The sequence below is a fragment of the Parasteatoda tepidariorum genome, chromosome 4 (genome assembly GCF_043381705.1).
Source record: "Parasteatoda tepidariorum isolate YZ-2023 chromosome 4, CAS_Ptep_4.0, whole genome shotgun sequence".
NCBI classification, from domain to species: Eukaryota; Metazoa; Arthropoda; class Arachnida; order Araneae; family Theridiidae; genus Parasteatoda; species Parasteatoda tepidariorum.
The window spans coordinates 65,153,586-65,175,253 of NC_092207.1; the positions used below are offsets into that span (position 1 = coordinate 65,153,586).

General features: G+C 28.4%; 2 long non-coding RNA genes across 2 annotated transcripts in view; both read right to left on the minus strand.

The window, feature by feature from the left end:
• Positions 1-5,928: 5,928 nt before the first annotated feature.
• On the minus strand, positions 5,929-12,995 carry LOC107452106 (uncharacterized). The gene is made up of 3 exons (XR_001585158.3): positions 12,836-12,995; positions 8,979-9,175; positions 5,929-6,046 (listed from the first exon to the last, which is right to left on the minus strand). It is a non-coding gene; the product is annotated as an uncharacterized lncRNA (long non-coding RNA).
• A 3,975-nt stretch (positions 12,996-16,970) lies between these two features.
• Positions 16,971-21,668, minus strand: part of LOC107452105 (uncharacterized) — an 8,546-nt gene continuing 3,848 nt past the window's right edge. Inside the window, exons 3-4 of the long non-coding RNA XR_001585157.3 lie at positions 19,333-19,532; positions 16,971-17,087 (exon numbers count right to left, since the gene is read on the minus strand). This is a non-coding gene — a long non-coding RNA (uncharacterized lncRNA). The remainder of the gene's footprint in view (positions 17,088-19,332; positions 19,533-21,668) is intronic.

Here is a 21,668-nt window from a genome sequence, read left to right on the forward strand (position 1 = left end):
GGAGCGTAAAATGCGCAGTCTGCCAAATGTACAATTTACCTATATTAGATTCCATAAGTCAGCTCCTCGAGAAAGACAAACGCTAGTTGGAGCCAATCTGTGGCCATTCTATAAAGAACTTCTGCTTTCAACATTTTACCAATTGAAGCTGTCTGGGCTAACTATTAACATCAATTTATGTTTTGTAGAACAAAAATAGAGAAAGTAAAAATTTCATCAGTACTTTGTTAAAAAAGGAAAAACAGAAATCATTTGAAACATAGTCGACAAGAAAATGGATGTATATTATTTATATTTGCCACTGATCGGCAAATAAAAATTCAATCCGCGGGCCGGATAAACTCTTCCTGCGGGCCACAGTTGGCCCGCGGGCCGTAGTTTGCCCATCCCTGATTTAGACTTTATAAAATTAGTAAAATGTTTATTTCAATATATTGATAAGAATTTCGTTGGGCAAATAATCACGATTCTCAATATTTTCGTATCTTAGTGTAGAGGAGATGACTGGCATTTTTTAGGTTTATTAATAAATGTTATCCCATACATCATTGTTGTAAGACAATCACATAGATATTTCAGTTTATTCTTAAAAGTTATCATACAAATAGAAAAAAAATTGTGTTAAAAATACATCACTGTATGGTAATGACATTTCTGGAAAAAATCTCCTTATTCTGGCTAATAAAATTAAAATATATGGAGTTTAAACTTTACTTGGAAAATTCTCCGTTTTGTATTAGGTAGGTAAACCGAAAATTTTAGTTTTAAAAATTACAGCACTTGCAGCAGATTGAACAGTAAATATAATTGAAAAAGAATGTTTACGGCATGCTGTAAGCTTGCATGATTAATTATCAAATTTAACCTCATCTACCAAATGGATATCATATTATAAATCCAAATTTTATTGCTAATTTACCCAAAATTATTATTAAGAACTACGGTAAAAATTATAGAGTTTTTTATTATTTCCGTAGAGCTAAAAGCACAGTAAATTTTACTATAATCTGATAACTTTAATCATGCTCCTTTCTTAGGGGATAATCACAAAAATGTAGAAATATTTTTTTAATTTGAAAAGGAAAGTTTGGTCTAACCAAATGATTTCGAGCCGTCAGGATGCCCCCTATCTCTCTTAGAAGTTCTGAAACGCTTAACTGAGACACCCTGTATATATATATACATATATATATATATCGGTAGGAAGATGTTAGTTTATTTTTACAATATATCGGACAATTTCCTAAAATAAGTTTGACACGCTATTCTCTCTTTGTATAGTTTAAGAAATTTCAGGAAATATCAAAAGTTGCGTGAATTGTTCCGAAAAAATTCGTGCTAAAAGAAATGGTAAACAAGTTAACCGATGTTATTAAAGTATACGACTGGGCTGGGCCCATTTTTTTAGAACAACCTTAATTAAAATTTAGAAAGCAGGGTTTCTAAAATTATAAATTTCAAATAAGCGATGAGAACTTACGAAAATAATTTTTTTTAAAAAATTAGGGCAAATTTGAGCATGAAAAATTATGACATGCAAACAGCTCTAAACAAATTTAATGTCTAAACTTCAATATAATTTTTTATGTCAATAATATGGTTATGGAAATATGGTAAATTCATTCCCTTTGAAAATATACCTATAGGAATTAAGAGTCGTCATATTTTAAAACTTCAAAAATAGGCGTCCATTTTCAAGACTTACCAGAAGTAAATGTGATGAAACAAAAATGATTTAAAATAAAAAAATCACAAATTTACCTGCGAAAAAGGAAAAAATACGAGTCGCATAAAACACATAAACCGAGAGCTAGCAATAAAATACAGAACTTGATGGACATATTTATCGTGTGCAAGTCTAAATTATCGAAAATTCGAGGAAACATTAATTGCTTCACATTGTTAGAATTTTGGACATAAAATCACTTTCGGAAGTGTTAAAATGTTTTTCCACCCCTGCCACATCAGCTCATTTTGATGTCTTTGATTTGAATCTTGTTTTATTTCCTTGAATGCGGATTCCTTTGTTAACGACATTAGTTTCTCCCCAAATAACGGCTTTAAATGCATTTTACCCTGATTTGCTTAGAGGTCACTATGACTTTCTTGTTCTGATTACAGTTTAGTCCTGCCATATATTTTGCTACATATTTTTTTCTATGTTTTATTTAATAAGCTATCTTCACAATTAGGATAAAAAGAATTAATTTATTTTAAAATATATCTTACCATTTTCTGAAATATGTTTTATCCACTTTTATCTGTTTGTTCATGTTAGTGAAAATATATTTAAGAAAATTCAGGAGTTGTGTGAAATATTAAGGAAAAATTTGTTTAAAAATAAATGATAGACACGTTAACTAATATTCTTAAGTTTTTCGACTGAGTTTCATACAATTTTTTGAGAACAGACTTCATTAAAAATTTTTATATTTTTCGAAAGCAGGGGTACTAAAAGTATCAATTTAAAGTAAACTTTAAGAATTTATAATATTTTTCAAAAAAAAAAAGAATAGAGCAAACTTGAACATAAAAACTAAAAAATTAAGTAACAGCAAACAACAAATTGTAATGGATATATATCTAAATAAATTTTGCCTAAGTCATTAATATGGTTATTTATTACACGATTCTATACACCATTCCTTTTAATAATATTCAAATATGAAATAAAAGTCTAAATGCTTCAAAGACTTCAAAACTAGACGCCATTTTCCGGGCTTGTCAGGCGTAAATGAAAAGAAATGAAAGTGATTTCAAATGAAGAGCTTAAATTTGCCAGTGGAACCAAAGCTACAGGAACTACAGTCAGAAGCAAAAAATTGAAAAACTACAAAAATCGAGGGAAAAAATATGCAAAACGGAATATAACGTATCAAAGTTATCAATTTTCAATTGCTGCACATTATTGGAATCTTGGAGACAAACTCAATTCCGACAATGCTAAAATTGTTTCCAACCCAATCACATCAGCTCATCTTGATACCCTGGAATTGTATTTTATTCATTTAAATGCTTATTTCCTTGCTAACGACATTAGTTCTACCCCACATTACTCGTGGAAATGTATTTTCACTCAGCCACTGTGACTTTTTTTCCTCTGTTTTTCATTTCGTTTTCTCTCTGCTTCTGTGGCTTTTCTAATGCGGTTTTCTGGTTTGTGGTTCTCTCGTGGTTTTTCTAGTTTTTGTTTCTCGCCTTTATTTTTCGCTTTTTTGTTGGCAACTTTATGTTTTTTATTTTAAATATTTTTTTGTTTCTTTACATTCATGTCTGGCAAGTTTGTAAAATGGGTTGCTATTTTTGGAGCTTATTTTTGATACTGTTATTCTACATTTGTATATTTTTGATACGAATGAAGTTTTCAATTAAGGTAATATCTTACAGCTTCAGTTTAGAGGAATTATTAATTTCATGGTTACCTATGTTATCAAACACATAGGTCTTCCTGCTATTTTTTACTTGGAAGTTAATATAAATTGTTTAAAAGTTTAAAACAATGGCATTAATTTGAACTACAAATCAATGTTGAATCTTTCTATGTATTTTTTACATATCTTATCCTATGTGCTTCACTAAAAATTAATTATTTAAATGAATTAAATGTTTCATTAAATTTGAAATTAAAATTGTTAACATTTATTGCTTAAATTCCTTATACATTTAGAAATTTTGAAGCAATTAAAGAAATTTCATTTAAAGGTGTATTTTTAAAATGAATTCAAATGGAACAATTAAAACTTCTATCACTTCTTGCTCTTACTGCACCAACACCTTTAATAGGGAAATAATTAAGTGAATCATATGAGATCAAATTCTTTACTACTCATATTTAAATACTGTTTTTTTAAGAATTTTTTTTTAAACGTTAAGCTTTAAATTCTTATTCTAAAGAATGATTTCAGGAAGAAGCAATAATGTAATGAAATTTTATGTCAAAAAATATTTTCTATTGGCAATATTTTGTGGAATTGTTTCCTTTAGATTCGTTTCAAGAGTTATTGTACATGCGTATCAGCTTCAGAACAGTTAAAAAAATTAAATATTAAAGTTAAAGATAAGTTTAACACAAATTTTATTTATTCTTTTTAAATGAAAAACATGCCATAAAGCATTATCTAAGGAATAACAACAAAAAAAAACATTTTAGTTGCATGTTGAAATAAAGGATATTGAAATATTAAATAATTTCGATCAAGACTGTTGCTATTAATTAAAAAAACCTACTAATTAAAACAATTAGTGAATACAGAAACTAATTCATTTATTCGAATTAGATTTTATGTAAGAGAAGACAAAAAAAACTGTATGCATAAAAGTAATTTTTTTAAAATTCGAATCTCGATTTTTGTTTTAAAATGAGCTTGAGAATCAAGTAAAATTTACATTGTCCCTTTTTTCCCGCCAGACTTAGTTTATATCATCGCTTTATCATATTATATTGACACGTAGCAACATTAGGACTTCGCGTAGTATTACCACATGCGACACTTGTGCTGACTCTACATTTAAAAAAAACATAGTAATAAGCAGCTTTTTATTAATTCCTTCATCGCGACGGACGAGATAAATCCCCTTGCAGAAATATTCGCTCTATTGTTGCATTAATGAATATGGTAATTGATTGCAACTGACTATTATTTTTAAAAATAAAATAAACAAGTTTGAAAAGAATTAGCCATTTGTTTCAATTTCAAAGCTGCGGGGAAACTCTAAGCTCAGATCCACGTCATTGTCGGATGAAAGTGCTAATCATTAGTGAGAGAATTATTGTTCATTATAAATTTCTGAAGAATTAAAAGTAATATTTATAAATGCTTATGTAAAATTAAAGCAATAAAAATATCGCTATGGTTGCACGGTGATGTGAAATGCCCATAATATTCAAATTTAAGTTTTTCTATAACGTTTAAATGTACTACACCAAATCACCCCTGGCTACAATTAAAAATTATAATCCTTAAATCATATCTTACAACATCATAAATCTGTATAGTTTTACATTTAGAAACAAATCAATATCATTTCAAATAATTATTATTTTCTCTTGTATATTATTGCATACTAAATTTTTAAGAAGATTATAAATTATTCAGATTCGTTTTATTATCTGTTCTTACTTAGGCACTTGTTCAAGGATTACTTTAATTATTTTACTAAGTGCTTATTGTTTTGCTTAGTGTCTTTTTACCTGAATTCCTTTATATGTAATGTTATACAATATTTTTAATTACTTTTAATCAATTATACATATTTTTTATTGTTCACAAGTAGTTAAAAATTTGTATGACATCGTATACAAAAGAATTCAAGTAAAAAACACTAAGCAAAGCTATAAGCATTTTTTTACTGTTAATTTTTTTGGCTGCTTTCGTTAAAATCTTGACTAGGGTAATTCAACAATGCATGTAACATTATATATATCAGTCCTGCCATTAAATGTTTTAGACACATCAGTATTTATGAAGAATTTCAACTTTATAGTTTAACTGCAAAAATGTTCTCAGTTCCCATAAACTTGCAATGAGTTAATGCATTTAAAAGCATTTTTTCTATAAATAGTTTTAAATTACAAAAATGTTCAAAATTTTGAATATATTTTTTTAAAGTTTTGCAATATCTTGCAAAAGAATGAAATAATATAAAAATAACAAGTACATATATAAGTATAATTTGCTTCAAGAAATCAGTTTTAGACAGCATTAGTATAGGAATAAAATATTTTTTAACATTGACTTCTTGTAGTTTCTAAGAAAATTGATTTTTTCCTAGCTCAAAAAATTCTAATATCCATTATTTATTTTTATTTTATTGAAATCTCCAATCCTCGTTTATAACTATCGTTTACTGCTTGTATATCAATGTCATTGATGCTTTGCCATGAAAGATCATCTGTAATTGTTGCGATATTTAAAACAAAATGAGACATTTCTTTAGAAATAAATCATTCTATTTATTTGGAAGCTTTTATATCACATTATCTTTCATTCTTCTGCTTCTTGCTAACATTACAATCGATGTAAATATTATTTTTATAAAATTTCACCTGTAAGAGAGAAGATATTATTGCATTTATTAGTTCAGTTATTTCTTTAATTTCAGCATTTCATTTTCAAATTAATAAATTGTTTTATTGCCCATAAATTATGCTTTTGCTTACTGCTACTAACTTTTCATAAATCTGCAGGAAATTTTCCAGTGTATGTTTTCCCTCCTTATGAGAAAATAAGAGGGCTATTCTGAGCTGAATATTACAGTACCACAAATTCAATAAGTTATTACCCAAGTCTTACAATCTGAGAACAAAGTGATCATCATTTGCCGTAAAACTGTTTTAAGAATTTACCTCAATTTTGATATGATATTTTTTTTTTAAAAATTCAAGCATTAATTTTGATTCATATGAGATTTAAAAGTTTTAAAATTTGAAAAAAATACAGTTTTTTTAGTTTAAACTAATGAGGATAGTTACGATAGATACATAGCTGCCAGCTATACTGGATTTACTAGTAGACAACTGGATTTTGCCAGTATCTCCCAGCATACAGGTTCTCCTGGTTTTTAACAATATTTTTGAAAATTCTCTATAACTGAGTAAATTTCCCAAAAAAATCCCTATTGAAAACGAATTTTTACACAATTTATTTTGCTCTTGCTTGAATATTTAAATAAATATTACTAATACATGATGAAGAAAGCCTCATTTATAATAATCAGTTTAATGCTTATTTACTTTTTGGGTTCTAACGAATTTTTACACAATTTTTACACAATTACAATTACACAATTACAAAAACGAATTTTTACACAATTTATTTCGCTCTTGTTTGAATATTTAAATAAATATTACTAATACATGATGAAGGAAGCCTAATTTATAATAATCAGTTTAATGCTTATTTATTTTTTAGGTTCCAAACTTTTCAAATTATTTTTTATTTAGGAGTCTTTTTCTCAACTAAAATATCAATATTAAATGACTTATTTATTAAAATTCAAAATTATGAGTTAACATAATAAAAACACTTAAAATTTTAGTACATTAAATGTCGACTATAAATGGAAAATATTGCAGATAATTTATAATGTTTACTGTAATAAAAATTTTGTATTTTGTTTACAATAAAATTCCCTTTTTGTAAATTATTTAGTATATTATTCAACAGTTATCTGGAAATTTATATTTCGGAAAATAAACAGGAATTTTTCCTATCCATGTTGACAGCTTTGTAACTATTATGTGTCTTAAAGATAGCTAAATAATAGAATGTATTAGAAAATTATTGTGAAAAAGGGTTTTTCAAAATTGAGAAAGCATATATTCATTTTTGAACAAAATGCATGTAGAGGGAGTCATGTGTGAGAGACACGTTGGTGTTTGCCAGCAGGCTTCTGTCAACTGACCTCTGAGTTCGTAGAAGAAAGCTACATCCACCATTGTTGTACACCAATGATGGAAAAGTTTGTTCCTTCTTTTACATATTGCTCAAAAATAAGTATCAGCTGTAGCTCAAATAAAAGTATGATTTTTGAATATGTGAGGTTTTGAAAATTGACTTTTTTTCGTAGATTGACAAAGTTTTGATCAATTTTGTGATACCAAGAAACTGGAAAAATATGCATTATAAAAAAATAATGGCATTCAGCAGCTACACATTTTACCATATAATCTATATTTACTGTAAAATTTCACGAAAGAGAAATCGGATATACTTAAAATTAACGGTGAAATGGATTTTTCGGATGATGCACCCAGAGTACTAATATTTTATATCGCAATTTATCCCGGAATTCTTTTCGGCGCTCTTGATAATAAAAATATATCCATTCCATTCACGTTTGATTGTCACGCTTTGTGGATAGGTAGCTTCTTATTGAGCTTTCAAAATATGTTTATCTTCTCTACCTTACTAATTCTTAATTAATAAAGATTTTTCTTCATTAAGGGGGAAACAAGAAGAAAAGTATTGCATTTTTCAATAGTCTATCTTTTTATGATAACTGCATCAAATAATTAAATTTATTTTCTTCAAAATGTAAAAGTAACAGAAATTTGACGAGCACAGCGTGTGCTGAGATCTATGATGATGACCGCATGGAGTGCGAAGACCAGTATGAACCAGTGAATAGTTCAGTCGATTAACCCTTTACGACGCAGAGTTGCCAGTCTGGCAACAATACATCCATAAATGTTACAAAGAACTAAAAATATTAAATTATTTGCTTTTAAATGTTCACCCATTTTCAGCTACCACTATTTATTAAACAAGAAATTATAAAGCATGCTTAAAGTATGTAAAAAGACAAAGCACATATATAAAGAATCAAACGAGAATAAATTTCTTAAGATTGCTTTCAAACTTATGACTGCAACGAGTTATGGATGAATTAAAATATAAGTTACAGACATTGTATAACTTTTATTTTGTTTAAATTGTTGAATTCATGATATAATAAAGTAAAGATTTCAAGGATTAAAAAGTGTATTCAGTTCACAATCATCGCAAAATTCATTAGCAAATTTGTCTTTCTTACAGGATTCTACCCTGTAGTTCCCCCTGTAGTTCAATGCATTATTTGCTGCATAATTATATTGTTGTTTTTTTTCACGTTTTGCACATTAAGGATAAGACAATGGATCATGTATTTTTCTCGAGTCACATTTATTTTAATCTAATTAACAATTTTATCTGAGGATTTTAAAGTGCACTTTAAACGAAACTAAGCTAATTCATTATTCTAACTGTTTTTGTTTTAAAAATTACTTTAAAATAATACAATATTGTTTTTAAAACTTTAGGCTGTCTTACGTGAGGTTAAAGAAAAAAGCCAATTTTATACTTCAGAAATTTGATTTTGGATGTAATAAAAATTCAGCAATATTGTTTTTAGTAATTGAAATAATCGTGTTTTTTCAATGATACAATTATAAATATTTAATACAAGTAAAATAAAATGTAAAAATTTTTCAAAGTTACATCATTTTTCATTCAGAGGTACACATAGTGCACAGCAAGAACATTCTTTTCTTATATCTACTTCATTTACACCGCATTCTTGTTTGCATTGAAAAAACCTGCAGTCAGTTGTGCATTGCATATAAGCAGTTCCAACAATCGCAAAAAGTAACAGAATAACCAAAAGCTTGTGCATGATTTTTCTTGAACTAAGGTCCCTGGAACATAAAAAGCAATTTATAAATGTTCGAAATATTGAGTAGTGTGTTTCGCTTACGATTAGTTTTTTAGTTTTTACAAACATATTTTTTAAACTATGATTCAAAGCTGGATTATTCTGAATCTCATTTTCCTTGAGAAATACAATGGTGAAAACTTTGGCAAACAACGTTAAAGACCACAAAAATATTTATAGAATACAGACAGCTGTTTCGGATGCTCAAAGGGCAACCTTCATCAGTGCCCTTTGAGCATCCTAAACAGATGTCTGTATTCTATAAATATTTTTGTGCTCTTTAACGTTGTTTGTCTTAGTTTGTATTTTAACACAAAGGTCGCCCACTTGTGTATTTATTTGTAAATACAATGGTGGACAGAAAGAATAAATTCATATGAATTATTGTTTTATTTTAAATTTACCTTTTACTTAAAAATTGCACATGACGCAATAAAAACAAGAAACATAACGTTTTATTTAATAATTGGATCTTTACGTTCTAGGATTCAATCAAGAATACATACAATTGAAAATACCATTTTTTTTAAATTTCTATTTGACAGGAATAGAGAGACAGATTTAGCGCAAGTGTAGAAAAGTATAATTGTGTGCAAAATTGTTTTAATTAGCTTAAAAAGTATTTGAGAAAAGGCGAAATAGGCAAAAAGTAAAATCAACTTTAAGGGGTACAAACGTTTGTCCGCTTTCATGACCAAACTATTAAGTTTTCATTGGGACCATATTGCAGGTACACACTATGTTTTAGAGTCAGAAATCCGAATTCATTGAAAAAAAAGTATGTTTATTAAAATAATAAGCATTGTGTTGTCAGATTTCGTATTTTAAGGAAAGTCGGAAAGCCATATATCAAAAATGATAAAACTGACCACTTTTCTGAGTACTTTTTCTAAGAAACAACTTATGATATCGCTATTAAATTGTTTTTTGGAGATATTTGAGATTAGATTATTTGTATGCTATGATGATTTTTTTTTTGGTGTTAACAGGAATACTTTTTGAGTCATGAAAGATTTTTGCTCCAGAATAATGAAACTTTTAAAAAAATTAAAAGTTCTCCGTTCATAATTTTTGAAAGAAAAATACAACAAAGGCATGTATTAACAGTTATCACAGTGTAAACAAGTATATGTAAATATGCTGAGAAGAAAAATCCTAAAGAAATTTCTTTTTCAGATTTAAGAAAAGGTACTTCGAAAAAAATAAGTTTTAGCATTATTGGTATATGTCCTGCTGCGCCCCTTTAAAATAACTGCAGCAATAATCAATTACCATCATATTCGATGTCACCCCGTTGGACCATTAAGATTGAGTCCTAGATAGAGGAGATCCGATCCTTAGATCAAAACCTATTCAGGGTGGTCAGTTACATTCTTCGCACACTGTACTTGTATTTTAAAGATAAAACAAAGTTGTAGAATAGATCTTTGTGATAAACAATTATCACGCATTATGACAATCAATTTTAAACAATTTTTACACACTTACTTATAAGAAAGCAAAAAAAAAAAAAAGAATGAAAAACTAAGTATTTAATACATCACGGAACTAGAAATTGTGTATGTATAGATTACTCAAAATCCTTTAAAACAAAAGGGAACACTATATACTATGCGAAACTAATAGCAGCATATTTTCTCTTTCGTCAATTAAAAATACGGATTCGTCCTTTAATTGATTCAAGATCGAGACAAATGATATAACTTGTTCATTGGTAGTTATATGAATTTTATGTAATTAAAAGAACGCGTTATTATAACAAAATATATAATTATTTCTAATTGTATGAAGATATCTAATTACTGTGAAAAGTTTTGGCACTTATGGTGCTGGAACTTTTTACCGATAATTCTATTTTTACCGGAATATGTTATGGAATAAAATATGATGTTCCGTAATTTTTACAATACTGATTGCAGTAAATGAATAAATTACTCAAGTAAATAAATGTTACTCTCTCAGTTAAGGTATAATATTTCACGGCAAACTTGATTTTACGGATGACGCAACCAAAGTGCCAGTACTTCATATCGTACACATAATTTAATTATTGCAGATAATTTGATCATTTGGTTCAGAGTGATTTACGGTGTATTGTATCCGTTTTCCAGGCATAATGAATTATTTTGAAAATATTTTTATTTTCTTTACTTTTATGTTTTTTTTTATTTAGTATTTAACATTAATTCGCAATTTTTATTCTTAATTACTTTAAGCTTTTCTTTCAACGATATTAAATGAAATGCAAAACGTTTGTTTCTGGAAAAAGAAGAATAGAAGTTCAAGCTTTCAGTTCTGAAGAACTTTCGAGATATTATTTGCTATATTAATTTCATGTTAGCCTTAATTGGATGGTTTTAAGTGCGTTTTTAAAATCTATTTGATAAACCTACATAATTTTAGCTTTAATTTTCAAGTTGATCTTAAAATAGCTCTTTATTTACGAGGTAATTATCTATAAAAATTCCGTTCCTTTTTACAATTGAAAAACCATTAAAAAATTTTCAAAGAAATGAATAAGGGATAAATATTTATTTTTTAGCTATCACACGTCTTTTAATAAAAGAACACTTTAGTTTGAAAGTAAAATTCTATTCTAATTAAAAATTGTGAATGTAAATTAATTAGATCATATCATCAATATGTATCAATATTTTTATATCTTTCTTCTATTTCTGAAAGACTTAAGTAATTGTATGGTTGACGCGTAATACTTATATTTATATAATTGAAATCTGACGAAAGAAAACCTCAATAAAAAAATTCAACTTTTTATGGTTAGAAGATGTTTTACTTGAAATATTACTTTTACCAAATGTAGTTAATTGTATATATTACAATCGAAACTCTTTACCAGGTAAATATAAAGCATTACAGCTATAAATTATTTAAATTCACTCTTGTTACGATAAATTTTGTTGAGAGTCTATTTTGTCACTTCGCATATAATAAATTGTCTGAAAAAAATATGATTACATAATTATTTCATTTAAGAAAATCATATCAAGGAATGGAAAACAGGAGGACATATTCCATACCTCAGATACATTAAAACATTTTGGACCAAATTATAGTAAAAGGTACCGGTATTCCGGCTGCCGGTACTTTTCACCGAAAAATTCTTTTTTATTGGAACGCTGCAAATATGAAATATCGTAATTTTTAAAGTAGTGTTTTTCGAAAAATCCCTGCATCACTCTTAATTAAATAAGTATTACTGTTGAAATTACGATATAGCATTTAGCAGTAAAGCTGGATTTCACAGTAAAATGAATTTCATGGATGATACACCGAAAGTGTCGATACTTCATACCCTAAATAGATCTAGAATTTTTTCAGAAGGTATGCTCATGCGAACTCATTTCTTTGTCTTTCGTTTTGAAGATTTTATTATAATTTCAATTTAAATTGTAATTTTCAAGTATTAAAATATCTGCAACGTTTTTCATTTCTTTAAATAAACAATTATTACAAGGTTTTTACAATCTACATACTACTGTTACAGTTTTTTATCTGGCGCGATTGTGCAAATCTGAACTGTTCTTAGTCTTACAAAATGGATATTAAAAATAGTGTTAGTTAATGCAAAAACAGTATAATTCTTATTACTGATGTAATTAGAAATATATCAGTAGGTACTCACGTTAATTATAACAAGGCTATGGGTTTTCTCAAAAAGTCTTTAACAATGTTATGCGTTACACGTTTTCAACTTACTTTTATTCCGTTATTATTTGTTGTTTAATCAGAGTCGTTTCTGTCAAACTCTAAAAGTAATAAATCAAACGGAAATGAAAATTTTATGCAAGCAAGAAGAGTTGTGAAATGTCTAACTAAACTATTTCAGGATCACGAAAAGTATTAAAAAGGCAATAGACCGACATTTTGAAATTGCACAGATTTGTAAATATCATTAAAATATCACCTCTTTTCAAATTATTAAAGCCAAGACATCATCTGTTTTATCTTATAGTAGAAAAAAAATTCCAAGTAATTGTTGTTTACGGTAAGCGTTACGCCCGCATGACTATTTTTTTATTTGTATAGCTTAACTTTTATTACAAAATATTGATAATAAACATTCGGGAAGCTAATCGCATGTCGCAACATTTATATTTCGAACCAAGATAGAATCAATATTTTTATGGAAATTTAATAAGTGTTTTCTTGTAAATCATTGTTTTATGACAACTACATAGATCTTCTAGTTAATTATTTCTTAAAAGTCAACATTTTAGGGGGGAAATTAAAGTATTGCAGGGTAATAAAAACTTTTGTTAAAATAATTTTTCCCGGTTTATCGACCTGAAATATTCGGTATTTAAACAATTAATTTGGTCATTTTTCAGTTCATGTGGTAATAGTTTACTGGAAATTTTAGTTTTAAATAATATACTTTTAAAACCATATTTTAAAAATATTTCTTATTATCATTACCACATGTTTTTTTAAAAAAAGAAAAAAAAAGAAAAAGTAAATTTTACCGAATAAATAGTTTTATCAGATGCTTTAAGGTATCATAATAAATTTACAATATCATATTTACCAAATTTTATCACATATCATAAACCAAATTTAGTTGTTAATTTCACCAAAATAGTTGCCAAAAAACTTCGGTGAAAATTACAGAGCTTTTTCGTGCTCCCATAGAGCCAGAAACACGATAACTTTTACTAAATACTTAGTTGTTACTAAAATCCCAGTGACTATGCTTTTTTTCTCAGAGTGAAATGTAAAAAAAATTGATGGTACGATTTTAATTTGAACTAAAAATTAAAATTTAGTCTTAAAGTACATTTTGCTACATAAAATTTAAGCTCTTAACTTTCGTCAAAATTAGACAAACGTAATGTTTAATGTTGACTAAAGAGATATTGTTTTTGATTTGCTTCGATTTTTTTTAACATTCCGACTCATATATTTCTGTAAACAATCAAGGCGAAACTTCAAAATACATTTTTCCAATTATCATCAAATGGTAATTTTGAATTATTATTACTACACTTTGTCTTCGTATAGAAATAACCTGCTAAGATTTTTTTCGAAGTTTAAAAGTGCTTATTAATGGATCGAAATAATTTATTCATTCACATTTATATCTTTCAACCTTGATCCTCTTCAAAGTCACTATATCAGTGCACTCTAGTATCAAAAATGTCCATTTGCGAATAAAATTATGTATTGGAAAATTCAGCTGGACATGATGTTAATCTCTTCTTTTCGTGAGTAACATCACATCAAGCTTAGATTTGCGTCTCTAATTCAGTCCAGATTTTATTGCCAAAAATGTTTCAAAAACGTCTCTTTCAAATTTTGACTCTTGTGGAAGGAGCCTAAACATTATGCTATTGAGTTCAAACTTTAGCTTTATAGAAAAAGGCACATGTCTTAGGTGTTCCATGAAGGATTCAATTAAAACTTATTTCCCCATGTTTATTTAAAAAATTCAATTTCCTCTTATACACTGAGTTGGTCAAATCATTATGACCAGCGAAATGAGCTGTTGCGTTACAGTGTTGCCATTGAGGGAGATATAGCAACATAAAAGGAATGGATGGCACTTGAACCATCAATCGCACTGCGCTACGCGTGAAGATACAGGCAAAAAACCTAACATTTGAAAGCGGAATGATTTTAGGTTCTCGGATCATCGGAACCAGTATCAGCAAAACTGCAGCTCTTGTGAAATTGCAGAGAGCAGCAGTCACTAAAGTGTGCAGAGCGGGGACTACCAAGCAAAATTCCGCATCTCAACGTCAGGCTTGTGGTCGTCACAGGCTACTTAATACTTGATCTGAAAGGAGACTTGCCAAAGTTGTCCAATTCAACAGAAGAACGACAGTACGTCAAATAGAGGGGGATATTATTAAAGGTTCAACATTGAAAGTCTCAGAACGATCTGTGCACCTCACATTACACCAAATAGGCTATGAAAGCCGGCGACCTGTTCGAAGGTCTCGAAAGCATTAAACAAGAGCAGACATCTGCAGTTTGTAAAAGAGCATAAGGATTGGACTGTAAATTACTGGAAAAGGGTCATGTGGTCAGATAAATCGCGTTTTCAACTACGCCATGCAGGATTCGGCTATGTCGAAAACAGCAAGAAAGCATGGACACCAACTGAATTGCTACATCTCTGCTAAAGTAAACTCTGCGACTTACGCACCATTTATTTAAACAGAAATGAAAGAAAGAAGAAAAAACGTAATCATTTTTTAGATTCAAAACGCTTAATTCATTAAAAGGAATTTACATCACTTTATAGTCCCGCAGTGGACTGATCGTTAAGACACGGTTCCCAGCAGATCACCGAAGTCAAGCATCACTGCTACGGTAAGTGTGCGGGTGGGTGACCTCTTGGATCAGTCTGCGTAGGGACCGAGGGTGTGCGGTATTGGTCCTCGCTAAACTGTTCTACCGTAAAGTTCTCGACTTCGCGTGCAGGTCGTTGGGCTACCGAAGCGGGGGTGTCATCCCCTCTGCAGAGGATCAAAATTGTGATGGCATGTCTTCGGATCGTCCTCAGGTATGTTTCCCAGACCGTCGCCAATAGCCCATTGTGTTGCTCAAGTGCGGCGTAAATGAACTACAACTACATCACTTTTCGATTGTTCAACGGCGGTCATAAAATAAAATAAAAAAACTACATCACTTTATATTTTATACTTCTCGCTAACATTTCACCCTTTATAACTGTTACCTTCATCTTCTGAAAAAGAGAAAATTATACTAGTCATCACACTTGTCATAAAATCAATTAACTCATCATTTTCAATTTCCATTTTAAAATTTATTACTTGCTCAATTTTCGCAATAAATGTTAGCATTTTGTAAATTTTTCGTCAATGCCTTTCCGCAAAATTATAACAGGTTTTCCAGCTAACCAAAGATTTTATATTTTATAATAAAAAATAATGTTATCCTGGTTATGGATGTATAGAACTGTAATGTCATTAATGTACAGCAGTAGATGGCCTACTCTCTAAAAAAATCTAATATACCATTATTTTACTGTACAATTACTGTAAAACCTCTGACAACTACTGTGAATTACTGTAATTAATTAAATTAATTACTTTTGTACTTTTAATTAATTACTTTTGAACAATTATACATATATTTTCTATTAAATTTTTGCGGCTACTTTAGTTAAAATATTTACTGGCTCAACAACTAGGCTTACTAATTCAACAATACATGTAGAAATATATATATATATATATATAGTTATANATAAGGCCACTCATCAAATTTTTAGACTTGTAAATAGTATTTTTTCTTAAAGAATTTCAACTTTATATTTTAACTGTAAGAATATGCTTAGCCCCCACAAATATAAAATGAATTAATGCAATTTAAATCAATTTTCCTGTAATTTGTTTTAAATAACAAAATGATCAAAATTTGATTTTTTATTTTATTTTTAGTTTTGCAATATCTTACAGGAGAATAAAATATTATAGAATGACAAGTAAAAATATAACTATATTTTGCTTTCAAAGACACAGATTTAGGCAGCATTTATAATTAAATGATGCCTAAAATTGTTGTTTTGTATTTTTTAAAGACTGAATTTTGACTCAGTTTCCAAAAAACTGTGAAAAGAATTGCTTCTCATTTCCATTATTTATTTTCATTTTATTAAAATCTTCAGTTCTCGTTTTGCGCTAACATTTGCTATTTGTAAATCAATGTTGTTGAAACTTGCCATGAAAGATCATCAGTAATTGGTGAAATATCTTTTAAACAAAGAAAAACAAGGAAAAAAAACTGAGACATTACTTTGGAATCAAATAATTTATTTATTTGGGAGCTTTTTTATCACATTATCTTTCATTCTTCTGCTTCTTGCTAACATTGCAATCCATGAAAATATTATTTTTATAAAATTTCACCTGTAAGAGAGAATATATTATTGCATTTATTGGTTCAGTCATTTCTTTAATTTCATTTTCAAATTAATATATTGTTTTATAGCCCATAAATTGTGTTTTTCCTTACTACCACTGACTTTTCATAAATCTGCAGTAAGTTTTCCAGTCTATACTCCCACTTCATGAGAAATTAAGAATTTTATTTTGAGCAGAACATTATACAATACCACAAATTTAATAAATTGTTATTGCCTAAGGTTTATAATCTGCACATTAATTGATTATCAGTACTGAAAAGTTCGCTCAAGAATTTACTTTTAGAATTTACTTTAAGAGCTTACCTTAGGAATTCAAATTTTAGATTAATAAGAGATTTACCAATTATACTTATGAATTTAAACTTTGAAAAACTTTTTATTTTATTTTAAATTAGTTTGGAAAATTAAGATAAATATTATGTGCATTAAATATAGTCCAATAGCAGAAAGTATTAAACAATCACTGTAAAAAAAATTTTTCTTAAAGTTGAACGAAAATGTTTCAAAATATCACCAAAGTAAATTATCATTAAAGACCAATGTAATTAATATTGAAACATATATTAATTTACGCCAACCAGGTGGCCGAGTGGTTGGCGTGTCTGACTGCGGAGCCATTGGCCACGGGTTCGAATCCTGCTCAGAGCATGGATGTTTCTTTCTCTCTCTCTGTGCTTTATGTCCTTTCTCCTTTGTGTGAATGTGACCCGCCCTATAAACGGATTTGTGGTTGTGTGACGTGGGTGATGCTGCTCCTCCGCCGTGGCTTCGCCACAGTTGCCCACTGGGTAACGAGAAAAGACGTTCTGGCATTCCTGTGGACAATGGGACAATCCCCAAGTGCCCNAATTTATGAGCAAAATGCATGTGGAGGGAGACATAGGAGACATGCTGGTGTTTGCCCGCAGGCTTTGCACGACTGACCACCCGGTTCGTAGTAGGATGATGCTCTAGCCCCCATAGTTATGCACCAGAAAAGAAAATGTTTGTCACTCCGTTTACATTTCATTCAAAAATAAGTGTAAGCTATAGTTCAAAAAATATGTAGTATTTTTGAATACATGAGAATTTTAGAATCGAGTATTTTTGGGCAGTTTGACACATTTTTGCTTGATTTTGTGATACCAAACTGATTCTTTGAACTGATTTTCCCCAAACTGATTCTTATTTTCCAAGTGAAGTTTTTCTTTTATTAAGGGTGAACAACTTAGTAAAACTTCAAGAAAGAAAAAAAATGCCTATTTCAATAGTTTATCTTTGTGAGACAACTGTATCAAAATATTGAATTTATCTTCGTAAAAATGTGAAAGTTACAGAAAATTGTCAAGAACAGCGTGTGCTGAGTTCTATGATCCCCATGACGTGCGGAGACCTGAATAAACCAGTGGATAAGGCAGTTGATTAACCCTGTCCAACGCAGAGTTGCCAGTCTGGCAACAATGAATCCATAAATGTTCAAAAAACTAGGATTGTAAATTCATTTGCTTCTAATTATTCATCAGTGTTTCTGCTACTACTATTTGTTAAGCAACAAATTATAAAGCATGCTTAAAGTACGTAAAAAGACAAAGCATATATATGAAAAATCAGAAGAGAAAATCAATTTTGGATGATATTTTCCCAACTTATGACTGCAACAAATTATGTATACATTAAAAAATAAGTTATAGACATTGTATTATTTCTATTTTTTTAAACATGCGTATTTATAATATGATAAAATAAAGATTGTATTGCGTGTAACACGCGAAATTCATTAAAAAATTCGTCATTTTGACAGGATACTACCAACACATTCTTCCCTAAGTTCAATTCACTATTTACTGCTTAATTATAGTGTTTTTTCTAAATTAAAGGCTTTGCACAATAAGAAAAAAACCATAGATTATGAAGTTTTACACGAGTCACTTCAATTTTAACGTAAGTAACATTTTTTTGAAATTATTTTAAAAATACTTTACATACAAAATTGAGTTGCGCCAATATGCTAATATTTTTTTGATTTCAAAATTATATTAAAATAGTACAATATTGTTTTAAAAAAATTTAGACAGTTTTGCGTGAAGTTAAAGAAAATTATAAATTTTGTAATTTAGAAATATTTTGGATGCCATAAAAAATGCAACAATATTGTTTATAACAGTTCATTGAAAAAATTTGTTTTTTCAGTAAAAAATTATAAATATATTGTAAAAATATAATGAAATGTAAAGATTTTTTATAGTTACATCATGTTTCATTCAAAGGTACACATAGTGCACAGCAATTACATTTTCCTCTTATATCTTTTTCATTTATATCGCATACTTGTTTGCATTTGACAAGCCTGCAGTCAGTTGTGCATTTCATATAAGCAGTACCAACAATCGCAAAAAGTAACAGAATAACTAAAAACATGTGCATGATTTTTTTTCTTGAACTAAGGTCTCTGAAACATAAAAAGTAATCAGTAAATAATAGAAATTTTGAGTAGTGTTATATGTTATGTTAACAATTATTCTGAATGTATAAAGTTGCTTTCTTTAAGATATACAGTGGTGGATAGAAAAAATAGCTTCATATGAGGAAATAAGATGAAATTATTGTATTTATGAATTTAATATTCGTTTAAAAACTGTACACGAAAAAAAATCTATCTTTTGGATTCAATAAAAAATACATGCGGCTAAAAATACGGCTTTTAGAAAATTTAGATTTCGCAGGAACTGGTAGACAGATTTCGCACAAATTTTGTATTTGACAAGTAAAATTGTATTATTTTATATGTTGTAAGAAATTGTTTATTATGCGATTCAAAAGATTTTCAACAATTAGTTAATTAAATAATAAAAATATTAAATATTTACTCTAAATTATTTTTTATATGGAATAAGCTTTCGATAAGCGACCTTTTTATAATTATGTGCAAAATTGCTTGAATTCACTTGAAAAGTTTTAGAGAAATGGTGAAATATGCAAAAAGTAAAATTAACTTAAATGGGTCCAAACTTTTTTCCGCTTTCATAACCAAACTATTGAGGTATTCGCTGGGACCATATTGCAGGTACCCGCTCTATAGGGGTGTCAGGAATTCGAGTATGTGTACTGAAATAAAGTATGTTGTGAGGTTTGATTTCGTAACTTTTTTCGGGGAGTAGGTAGAGCATATACCAATAATGGTAAAGCTGACCTTTTTTAGATGTACCTTTTCTATGAAGCTACTTAAGCTATCACTTTGAAATTCTTCGAGATATTTGAGTTTATATCAGCTGTATGCTGTGATAATGTTTTAGAGTTAAAAATAATACTTTTTGAGTTACAATATAATTTTGCTCTAGAATGATGATACTTTTTTAACATTTAAAAGTTTTCAGTTCATAAATTTTTTAAAGAAATTTCCTAAAAAAGAAGATATGTATAAGCAGTTGTTACAGTGTAAATATTAAATATATATATATATTATATATATATATATAGCACAATAAAAACAAAGAGAAAAATGAAGAAAATTAATAAGTTTTATTAACTTCGCATAAGCTGCTAGTATATAGAACTCATAAAATAAGCTAAAAAGTTGAGAAAATATGGAGAATAATAAAAAAAATAATGACAAGAGAAGAAAATTATTAAAAATAATTTTTCAAAAGCATTTAAAAAATATAATTTTTGATATCTAAAAAAAAGAGAAGAGAAATTAAAAATCCAGAAAAAAAACAAGGAAAAGATATAATCTCTTCATCAGCCCAGATGATTATTTCCGCAAAAAAGAGTGCTTTCTAATATTGTATTAATATAGCCAAAGCAAAATGCATCAATACAATAGTGTGAGGTGCACTCAAAAAAATTGAAACGAAATTAGAACACATTAAGTAAAAAATATATACGAAAAAAAAACAAATATATCAAGCAAAAAACAGAAAATAAAATGTAAAGAGATTAGAGAACAGTACACGAAAGGAAATCAACATAGTGAGGAGCGAATAAAATGAACTTACGCGTACCGGAATCTTTCAAGAATGATTTAAAATATTTCCGTAATAAGATTGCCAGATTGCAAAATATGAAAACAGAAGCATGACAAAATATGAAAACAGAATAAATAAAGTAATATCTTATGGCACGTTCTTACTGCAATACTGAAGCGCGTCAAATTTGTTAGTTACCTTGGGTGGGCCCGAAAATAGATGCGCGCAAGATAATAATATTATACAGGATAATTTAAAGTTTGTAATTAATGAGTTTGATAATTAAAACTATTATTTGAAGAAAGAAAAAACAGGATTTACTTGTTTTGAAATGATTTTTAGCAGGAGCCAAATTATTATTGCCGCTGAAATCCAAAAATTATGCTCAAAGAGCAATGTCCTAAATAAACGAAATTAGAAGACCGAACAAAAACGGAAACAAAAAGAAAACGAAAGTGAGCAAATAGTAGATAATATTAAGCGCTAAAGCTGCTTCATCTACCTATTATTAACTTACTTTCGTTTTCCTTTTGTTTGCGTTTTTAGTTCAGTTCTGTTTTCATTGTGCTACATATATATATACTTTATATATATATACTATATACTATATATATATATAT